Below are 9,620 nucleotides of genomic sequence, written 5' to 3'. Positions count from 1 at the left end.
ATATTCGTCTCTGCAATACTCGATGTTCTTTGTTCAACTATTTCTATATTCCTTGGCGCGATAGAAGAAAGTTTAGTATCCCGGAATCTAGTACTGAAGATGGTGATATCGAAAGTGAGTTCCAAGGATTGCTGAACCTTTGTACCTTTGGTTATACCCCATTCAGTGAAAATTTCAGAGGTAATCTCAACTCAATTCGCTCAGTTTGTTTTTTCACCTATCAAGCCAGCCAAACGGTTGTAATGAACATAACATATATATGAAGATTATGATAGCTGGTGCTGAGACAGTGTTGATAAACGTTACCTATTATGCCAATGATCAGTCACATCATCGGGGATATAAAGCAGATAATGTAAGGACGCAAAAAATACTGAATAAGAACTAAGTACACCAAAACCTCCATTTTAGAACTAAACGGGAGTTCGTAAATGGTAGTAGTTGCTAAAACAAGGTTTACGTTATTCGGAATTTTGTTCGTGAAAAATGTTTTGTGTAATGAATGTGGAAACCCCCAATCATATGACCCTTTTCGGAAAGGATGTGATAAGTAGGTGCAAGAAAATTATGTTTGGGGTCATTTCAAAATCCAAGCTGGTAACTTCTGGTTTATTGATATATCTTAAAAACCCTTACAATATGATTATTTTCGGGAGGGGTTTGATGAGTAGGTACTGAAAATTTGGAAACGATAACAAATATGTTGTGATGAGAGTGACAATACTTTTTTAGATTTTATCACGTACACTAAAAAATGTGTGATCTATGTAACACTGAAAATAAAAATATGTTGAGAACACTTGACACACACTGACTTGAAGCAAAAGATTTATGTTTGAAGTCGCTTTTATTTATAAAATCAAGACTTTCAGTTGTTCAATTAAATATTGAAATCATACAATACGACTATAGCAATATGGAATTATAATGCAAGGCGTTATAGACATCTACTTCTTATGGTTGTTTCAAAATTATTCATTTAGTACAATATTCAAACAATATCGATGAACTGATGGTCTCCAGTAAAAACCGATTCCAAAAACCGTTTTTTTTAAACACATCTACTTTTCAAATCTACACCTCTACTTCATGGTATATCGATACACCTAAATTCACCATATTGATTTTTGGAACGCACCTAAACATCGTTTTCCGGTATCAAATTATCAAATCCGATCCGAAAATATCCATATTGTAACAGCATTCAAGGATTATACATAAACCGAAAGTTGCCATCTTTAGGAACCACTTAAAATATCGTTTTCCGACATATACGTGAACACTTTATCTTTCGTTTTGGGCCCGTCAATTGGCCGCATAAATCGTGTGATTTAACGCCTAACCATGTTAAGAGATCATGTCTACTAGGATAAACCAGCAACGATTGACGCACTGGAAACCAATATTGAAACATTTATTCGTGAAATACCGATAGAAATGCTGAAGAGAGTGTGCCAAGATTGTACCTTGCGCATGGGCCATCCAAAGCGGAGCCGCCGCCAACATTTGCTTGAAATCATCTACGAACATTAAATTATATTGATCGTTCTATCGATTCCAATAAAGATTTATTTTTTTGAAAATCAAATCTAATACCTGTTAAAAAATCACCCTTTATATACTAGGTACATCAGCATACAGTGAGCTTTTTTTATAAAATGAAATAGGGTAAGGGCTCCCTATTTCATCTCATTTGTAAGGACGTCGCCTTCAAACCCCGATTTAGCCACTAAAATCACTATAACTATTTCATATTATTGCTTCATTCGCCTTGCTCCACGTTGAGAATTGATTCACATTTCTTGAAAAAACACTTATGATGTGTTCACTACTCTGCTCCTAATTCCATCTCAATGGATTTTTATCTATCCTATCGTTGATCCTTTATTCATCCTATAAATTAGCAATGGCGATAACAATCAAAACAAAATATTCCACTATTACACTCTCAGGTTCAATATGTCGGAATTCTTCTTAAAAACGGCCTAATGCAAACTATGAGACAACCCACAATATTTTTAGAACCAGTTTGAAATCATTTCAACGTCTGAAAATTTTTCGGTCGTTTCCGTTACCTTTCGCTTTGAATTTAAAACTTTACTGTAAAGTTAATTTGGTGAACTTTAAATAAAAACTAAAATGTAATTGTTACTATTTATTTATTAGCCCTTATTAAAACAAAGTGTAGAGACAGAGATGCCATTTATACAGATTTATTTGTGTTGTACAGATTTTTGCGTTCGCATACTGATTTAAATAAAAGTGCAGATTTTATACAAATTTCCTAAATTTAATACAGATTTGTACAGGTTCATAGAAAGTGAGAAGTAAAAAATTAGATTTTTCTCTCTGAGTATCTATTAGTATTTGATTGCAGTGATTCTTTAAAAGCCTATTAATCAATTGTATATATTAACTCGTTGAATATTCTCGTGAGCGGGGCAATGACTTACACGGAGATATAAAGAACTATCTGTTAACATCATTTCATTAGTGAAAACAGATAGAGCAGATATCGACTTTCTATGCAACGGAATACATATTTTCTATGAAAATATCTGGCATCTCTGTGCACAGCCGATGAAACACACACACTTTACAGCGTTATGTTGACGTATAGCGGAATGAAACCAGTGCTACTAGATTTGCCACAATGGTTATTTCATTAGTATTTAACACGCTCTTTCTGGTAATATTCGAAGCAAGAACAGTTTTATTGAAGTATTAATATCAATAATATAATTAAACTAATGCCACGAATACCAATAACATACTTTTTGATAATAGTTTGAAGAAGAAAAACAATTTATTTTTTGTAACATTTTGAGAAAACTTGGCAACTTTGCGAAACCAAATGAGATGAAAACAAAGCGCAATCAAGTGAACTGAGTGAAAAACTTTCATCTCATATTTTTAAAGACTTTTATTGTTTGTCGGGTAGTTTTTGAAGTTTTAAATCGTTAATTAAACAAGTGACAAGTGAACATTACTAATTATGAAGTCATCCAGCATTCAATGGTAGTGTAATCGTGCGAAATAGTGATCATGTTTTGAGACGAATCGATAAGTAGATAACATGACGAACTGTAAATCTTGAGACGAAAATGTCTCCTAAATTGAAAAGTGAGTTTATTTTAAATGAAAAAAAGGCGGGTGGGTAATGTCAGAGACATAACTGGATGTCGTGAATACGAAAACAACTGACATGTTCCTTAACACTTCCGAAAATCAATTAGTTGATCAATTGTATGAATTATGCAAGCATTCCCCTTTTTCACATTTTTCGCAAAAACAAAGAAGGCTCACTTGATCTCGATTACTGGGAATTTCACACAGCGAAAAGTGCACAAATCTAATCTTTCTGGATTAGCACTAAACTGAGGATATTTACCTTTGATTTGCGAAGAAGAAATCCCAACAGTTCTTTAGAAAACTTTTGGAGCCATTAAAACGGTTGATTTTGTGTGATGCTCTCCACCGTTGCCCCCTTTTCGTTGTTTTTTCACCAATGCAAACGACTAGCAGCTGTGACGTAATCGCTCTTGTCGGAAGCGAAACTAGCTTTGCAAACGACACACAACACATCTGCCCGCAGTGGCGGTAGAATCTAAACTGATGCAATTTTTGTTAAGAGGTTTCTTTTTACGTGATTTCGTTTGTAGCTTTTTCACTAATGGGCGGTCCTGAAGGCTATAAAAATAGCAGTATATAGAATTTTGAAAGAAACTATCAGGATGCTGTACGGGATTTATTCCTGCCTTTCAGAAGGACCAAATTGTGGAACTCACTACGATATTAAGCACTTTTCGGAACATTTTTCTCGAACGTTTTTTTGTACAGTAGCAGATATTTTGTTCTCTTCTTCAGAACGCGTGCTGATTGGCTGGTGTTGACATGGGTCAAATGAGACAGGTTTTTCATTAGTGTAGTATTGAAAAACTTAAATGCTGTTGTTATACACGTTTAAGTTGAAAAATTTCGATTCTATTGGTAGTTAGATTATATAAATCCTTCCACAGATCACTGAGCTATGAGCTTTCAAAATACGAGAAAGGCAAACGCGCCTTATGAATTATCCTCTTTAATACTCGTTTATACCAAACATTTCAGAAAAGTTTAATTTTGAACTATTTGAGATTATGTCACACAACTGAAAATTTTATCATAAAATTGTGATCATATTTCCGATGGCATGTAGCAGAAATTATGTTGATTCGTTAGATACAACAAGAGATATTCACGATCAAAAACTTATCACTCTCTCAGAGGGTACATTTTGAAAAGGCGTCCCATAGTAAAGTAAGTCGTATTCACGACAAAAACGATAAACGAAGAACTTAAAACCATTTCTTTCAATAGGAAAGTGTGACAATAGCTTTTATAATCATTTTAAAACATTTCACAGTTTGGTTAAGGTAGGTTGTATGGAAAATATAATTCAAAGTGATGACCATTACTTTCTGCTTCATCTTGACCACCAAAAATATATTGCTTTCCACAAATCATCACTTTATGGTACAACATGCGACAAAATATGGTGATGTTTGTTCAATGACTTGAAGAATATTAAAGATGTTCATTACCGGCACATTCTTATACCACTATACCTGGTACTAAGTCGCTTGACGTCCATGTTTTGAATTCTTGAGCAATCAAAATGTCTTCTATGGTGCTATCCAATCGGCACCATAGTAGACATTAAAGGCTGTGGTTTAAGACGTGAGGTATTTTTACTATTTTCCCGGAAACTATTTACTATTTACTATTTTTTCTTGGAAACGGTGATAAATATCAAAAAATTCACCTGACAATGCCTTTGAAATTAGGTGGAGAGTATTCTGTGAAATTTTCAGAACGATTCATTGAGTTTACTACTTAAACTGGTAACGCTAGGAATAGCAATAAAATGGATATGTTCCTTTTTCTGAATATTTAAAACTTGACAGACATTGTCCATGTTAGAACAAAATCTATGCTTTGATTTATGGAAGAGAAGCAAACTATAAATAAAATTTCATCTCTTTTGAAGTAATTTGACCATATGATGACCGAATCATGTCCTCTTTGCTACCGTTGAAAGACGCAAACGGCGGGGACAACATCGTCTAAATTCTGCACACCTAGTAATTGGCTTACATGTTAAATGTAGTTCTCTCTTAGATTGCGTTGTAGATTGCTTGGCACTTTCTTAGACATTCGTTACTTTTACTTAGTTATACTAATTTTTCACTCACTAACCAATCATCATTCATACGAAGGCAAAAAAATACATTTATTATCACTTTCAAGATTGTAGATTTTCGCACCAACAAAGCATCCCAGATCAGGATAATGAGTCCAATAAAATTTAAATTGAGAAAAAATCGAAGATATTTTGCCTTTCTCTTTTTTTATTGATTTTTACAAACTCAGATTCAAATAAAAGTTCCCATAGATCGCTATTGAATTTTATCCCGATCCGACTTCCGGTTTCGGAGTCACAAGGTGATATGCACAAAAAAAATCATTCACTTTTCTCAGAACCGATTTTCACAAACTTAGATTCAAACGAAAGGTCTTATGGCTCCATACATTGCTATTGAATTTTACCTTTATTCGACTTTCGGTTCCGGAATTAAAAGGAAATATTTGCAAATCTATGAGAAAATGCGCATTCAATTTTCTCGGAAATTTCTTAACCGATTTTCACAAACTAAGATGCAAATGAAAGGTCTTAAAATTCTTTAAAAATTCGATACATTTGACTTCCGGTTCCAGTATTACAGCGATGGCGAAACGAGATGCACATTTTTATAAACTTTACTGGTAAATTCATCTAGTTGGCAGTACCTGTTAGTTGGTTGATATATACATCTACCTTTGGACTACCAGAACCCGGTTTCCGCTTCCGAACGCACCGGTTATTGCCGGAGGAAAAGCTCTAAAAACGGAAGACATTTCGAGTTCGCAGCAACGGTTAAACCGATATCATAATTCAAATTACAGCTTTCAGTGTCTTAAAAGATAAAGTGCACTTTCATCCAGATTCGACTTCCGATTCCGAAATGATAGGGTGATTCAAACTGTCATACAAAATGATGCAAAATCGGTACATGGTGATACGGAACAAGAAGAAAACGCAGCCGCTTTTGATAATGATCATAGTTCATACCAAAGAAAGTTTTTAATTTCATTCAAGTTTGAAAAAAAATCTTGACAGAATCTTCTGGTGATGTTTTTGAAAACATAAGTAATATGAGATAGACATCATTACACCACTAGGAGGATTAAAAAAGGTTTTTTCAATGCTGTTTATACGGGGACGGGTATAGCGTGATGGGATAGTCGATGCCTTTCACGCAGCCCGCCTGGGTTCGATTCCCAACCCCGCACATAGGGTCAGAAAGATTTTCTGGTCCGAAGAGGCGAATGACCTAAGATGTTAAAGCCTCTATAATTGAAACAAAAAAAAATGCTGTTTATTTTTCTGATATATCTTTCTCATGCGTAACATTGGCAAAGATACAAACAATTAGAGCAGATTACAAAAGTTGACCAAACATATAGATATCATTTTAAAGTAATTAAGGGAGAGGAAGGGTCTAAATGATGAAAAATATCATCATTTCTGAGAATTTTTCAGAATTATCGTGCAACAAAATAGTTTCAAATGTTTTGCATGATAAAACGGATCATTTGAACAACATTTTGTTATTTTTTCGTGGAAAAATATTGAGAAATAAGTCGGTGAAGAGGTATTTTTGAGAACGCTTCTGAAAAAACATGATTTGCGGTATCCACTGTATCTCGGCGCAGACTAATCAGAAGTGAACAAATTAAAGCAGCATAGATAGAGTAAAAGTTTTTCTAGACCCCAACGTTTCTGTTTTTTTTTTAATTTTTGCCTTTCTCATATAGAAAGGTTATGCAATCACTTGAAAACCTACTAGTAAAAATTGACCCAGAGGGCCAAGTGTCATTTACCATTCGACTCAGTTCATCGTCTGTGTGTGTGTCAAATAATCTCACTAGGTTTCCTCGGAGATGGATGAACCGATTTTGACAAACTTAGATTCAAGTGAAAGGACTCATGGTCCCATACGGAATTCCTTAATTTCATCCGGATCCGACTTTAGGTTCCAGAGTTATATGGTAAAGTGTGTTCAATATTGTACACCGTCACTTCAACCGGCAAAACAAAACACGTAAAAAATTTCCTAAACTGGTCTCAAAATTACACAAATCGGTAGTCATTATCAGTAGGCAACTAAACAAACCGATTCCGGCTATCCTGGTTCCCGGTATCCGGTTCCGGAAGCACCGGATATAGTGGTCATATATACCAAAATGGATTTATTTTCCCATATGGAATTTCTTAATTTCATCTGGATCCGACTTCCGGTTCAGAGGTTACATGGTAAAGTGAGTTGAATGTTGTACACCGTCACTTGAACCGGCGAAACAAAAACCGTAAACCTAAACTGGACTCAAACCCGATATTCCCAATCTTAGGCTCAAATGAAAAGTCTTATGGACCTACCAAAAATTACTGCATATTTTCGAACACAACAAACATTTAAATCGTCGTTTAGAGTGCGATGGCAAAATTGTATAAAATCTTCAAAATTTGAATAAAAACTACTAGAGTTTGTACGTCATGTTTGTTGGTGGCCGTAAGAACCGACTTCGATTATTCCGGTTCTCGGGTTCCGGTGTCGAAAGTGCATATAATAGTGAACCCACTTCGTTTTTTGAAGAATGACCTACGCGAGCAAAGTACTGTTTCGTTCTGTATGTTATACTAGTACATGCATAAGCAAATCCTTGGTTTCTTTCAAAAATCGACGAGAAAAATAAAATACCACAATATTATACATGAGAAAGGCATCATTACACCATTAGGCGGATTAAAACAGGTTTTTAATTTTTGGTGGATGTTCAAAGTAAAAACTACGATTTTTTACGAAAAAAATCGCCATTTTGTAGCTGTAAAACCTCTCCAAAGTAGCAAACAACGAAAAGGAAAACGTTGGGGTCTGGTTTTTTATATGTAGAAAGTGTGTGTAAAATTTGAAAAAAAATGGTTCAGTAGTTGTTGAATGACGATGGACACAGACTTTCAAAACGTGCTTTCGATAAAAAACGCGTTTAAAAATTTTTGTCTGTAAAATCAATGGAAACAATTTATTACTCATGGGAGCCCGTAGGGTCTAACATTTTCAAAAATTCACATTCTTTCTTTTATAATTTGTTATACTAAAACATTTTTGTCGAGTTTTTAAGTCGATCGAAACAGAAATCTTGGGCCTGTGTGCCGAGCTCTTACTTCTTCGCAGTATGGGATTAGCAAAGATAAAGGCCCATAACTTGCTGAGTTTTGTTCCGATGGGCTTGAAAATTTCACAGAATATTCTTGGTGTGTTTTACTTTGAGAAAATACGAATAAAATAATAAATGATTTGTTCAAAAGTGTTAGACCCTACCCGCCCCTTAAGGTAACAATCGTTTGTACCGTTTCAGACATATAAGACTATATACGAAAGTTTCATTAACGAAGACATTATACTCATTGAAGCAGTTGGTAGAATGACAAAATACCGATACGATAAGGATGCAGGAACCAATGAATGACTGGTGACCAGGTGAAACACATTTCCTACCCAAGAGTGAAATTCTGTGGTGACTTTGACGTTGGGTTTATAAACTATCCTATCATTTCGATAGAAAGGAGCCTTTCATTTCGATGATAACATCGGTTTCCTTCAGCGTTATTATTTGGGAACAATAGCCCAGTCCATCTGGTATGGAAAGTGTGGAACCTGCAAACACCCATCTTAGGCTAGAGTAGTTGTGATAATGCCTTTTTCTTCTTTCATAAAAGTCTCATGAAAATATATTTCATACTTTTATTAAATAATTTTGGATACTAATTTTGACACCAATTGATTCAGATTGATTCGAGTAGTTCACAAAAGCATGCTTCAGTGTTTATGTCACAAAGTCAGCATCATTTTTCCAAACTATTGCTTACATTTGAGTTGCCTATTTGTGTGAGAACATTGATGCCAATCTAAAAATAACCCTTCTCAGTCCACTTAGTGGAATTTTCATATATCTTGAAAAATCACCATAGGGGGGAGTACATGAAATTTTCGAAATCGAAAAAAAATGGTTGATGCCAAAAGGCTTAGAATTGCATGAAACGTCGAGATTTAGTGTCATCTCGAAAAAAAACTTTTTTTGAAAAAGTCGACTTTTTGGGACTTGAAAAAAAAAAGTCCCAGAAAGTTGATTTAAAAAAAATATTTTTTCTAGATGACACTAAATTTCGATGTTTCATGCAGTTTTAAGAGTTTCGGCATCAAAAAAAATTTTCGATTTTGGAAATTTCATGTACTCCCCCCTATGGTACTTTTTCAAGATCGAAAATTTTCAATCCTCAACCGCCGGTCAGCTTAAACTTTTGAGCACTAGCGCTTTACGAAATTAGAGGTGATCCCAAAATATCGGCACCCTTATATATATAAGAGCGGTAAAAATCAACGTGTTTTGTCGGTTACGTCACTTATACAATCATATCTCCGGAACCAAAAGTCACAGCCATTTGATCTTCGAACTTGATCAATGGCCCGACAGTAGCT

This window comes from Malaya genurostris, chromosome 2 (assembly GCF_030247185.1).
Source record: "Malaya genurostris strain Urasoe2022 chromosome 2, Malgen_1.1, whole genome shotgun sequence".
Lineage (NCBI taxonomy): Eukaryota > Metazoa > Arthropoda > Insecta > Diptera > Culicidae > Malaya > Malaya genurostris.
This window is presented reverse-complemented; position numbering follows the sequence as displayed.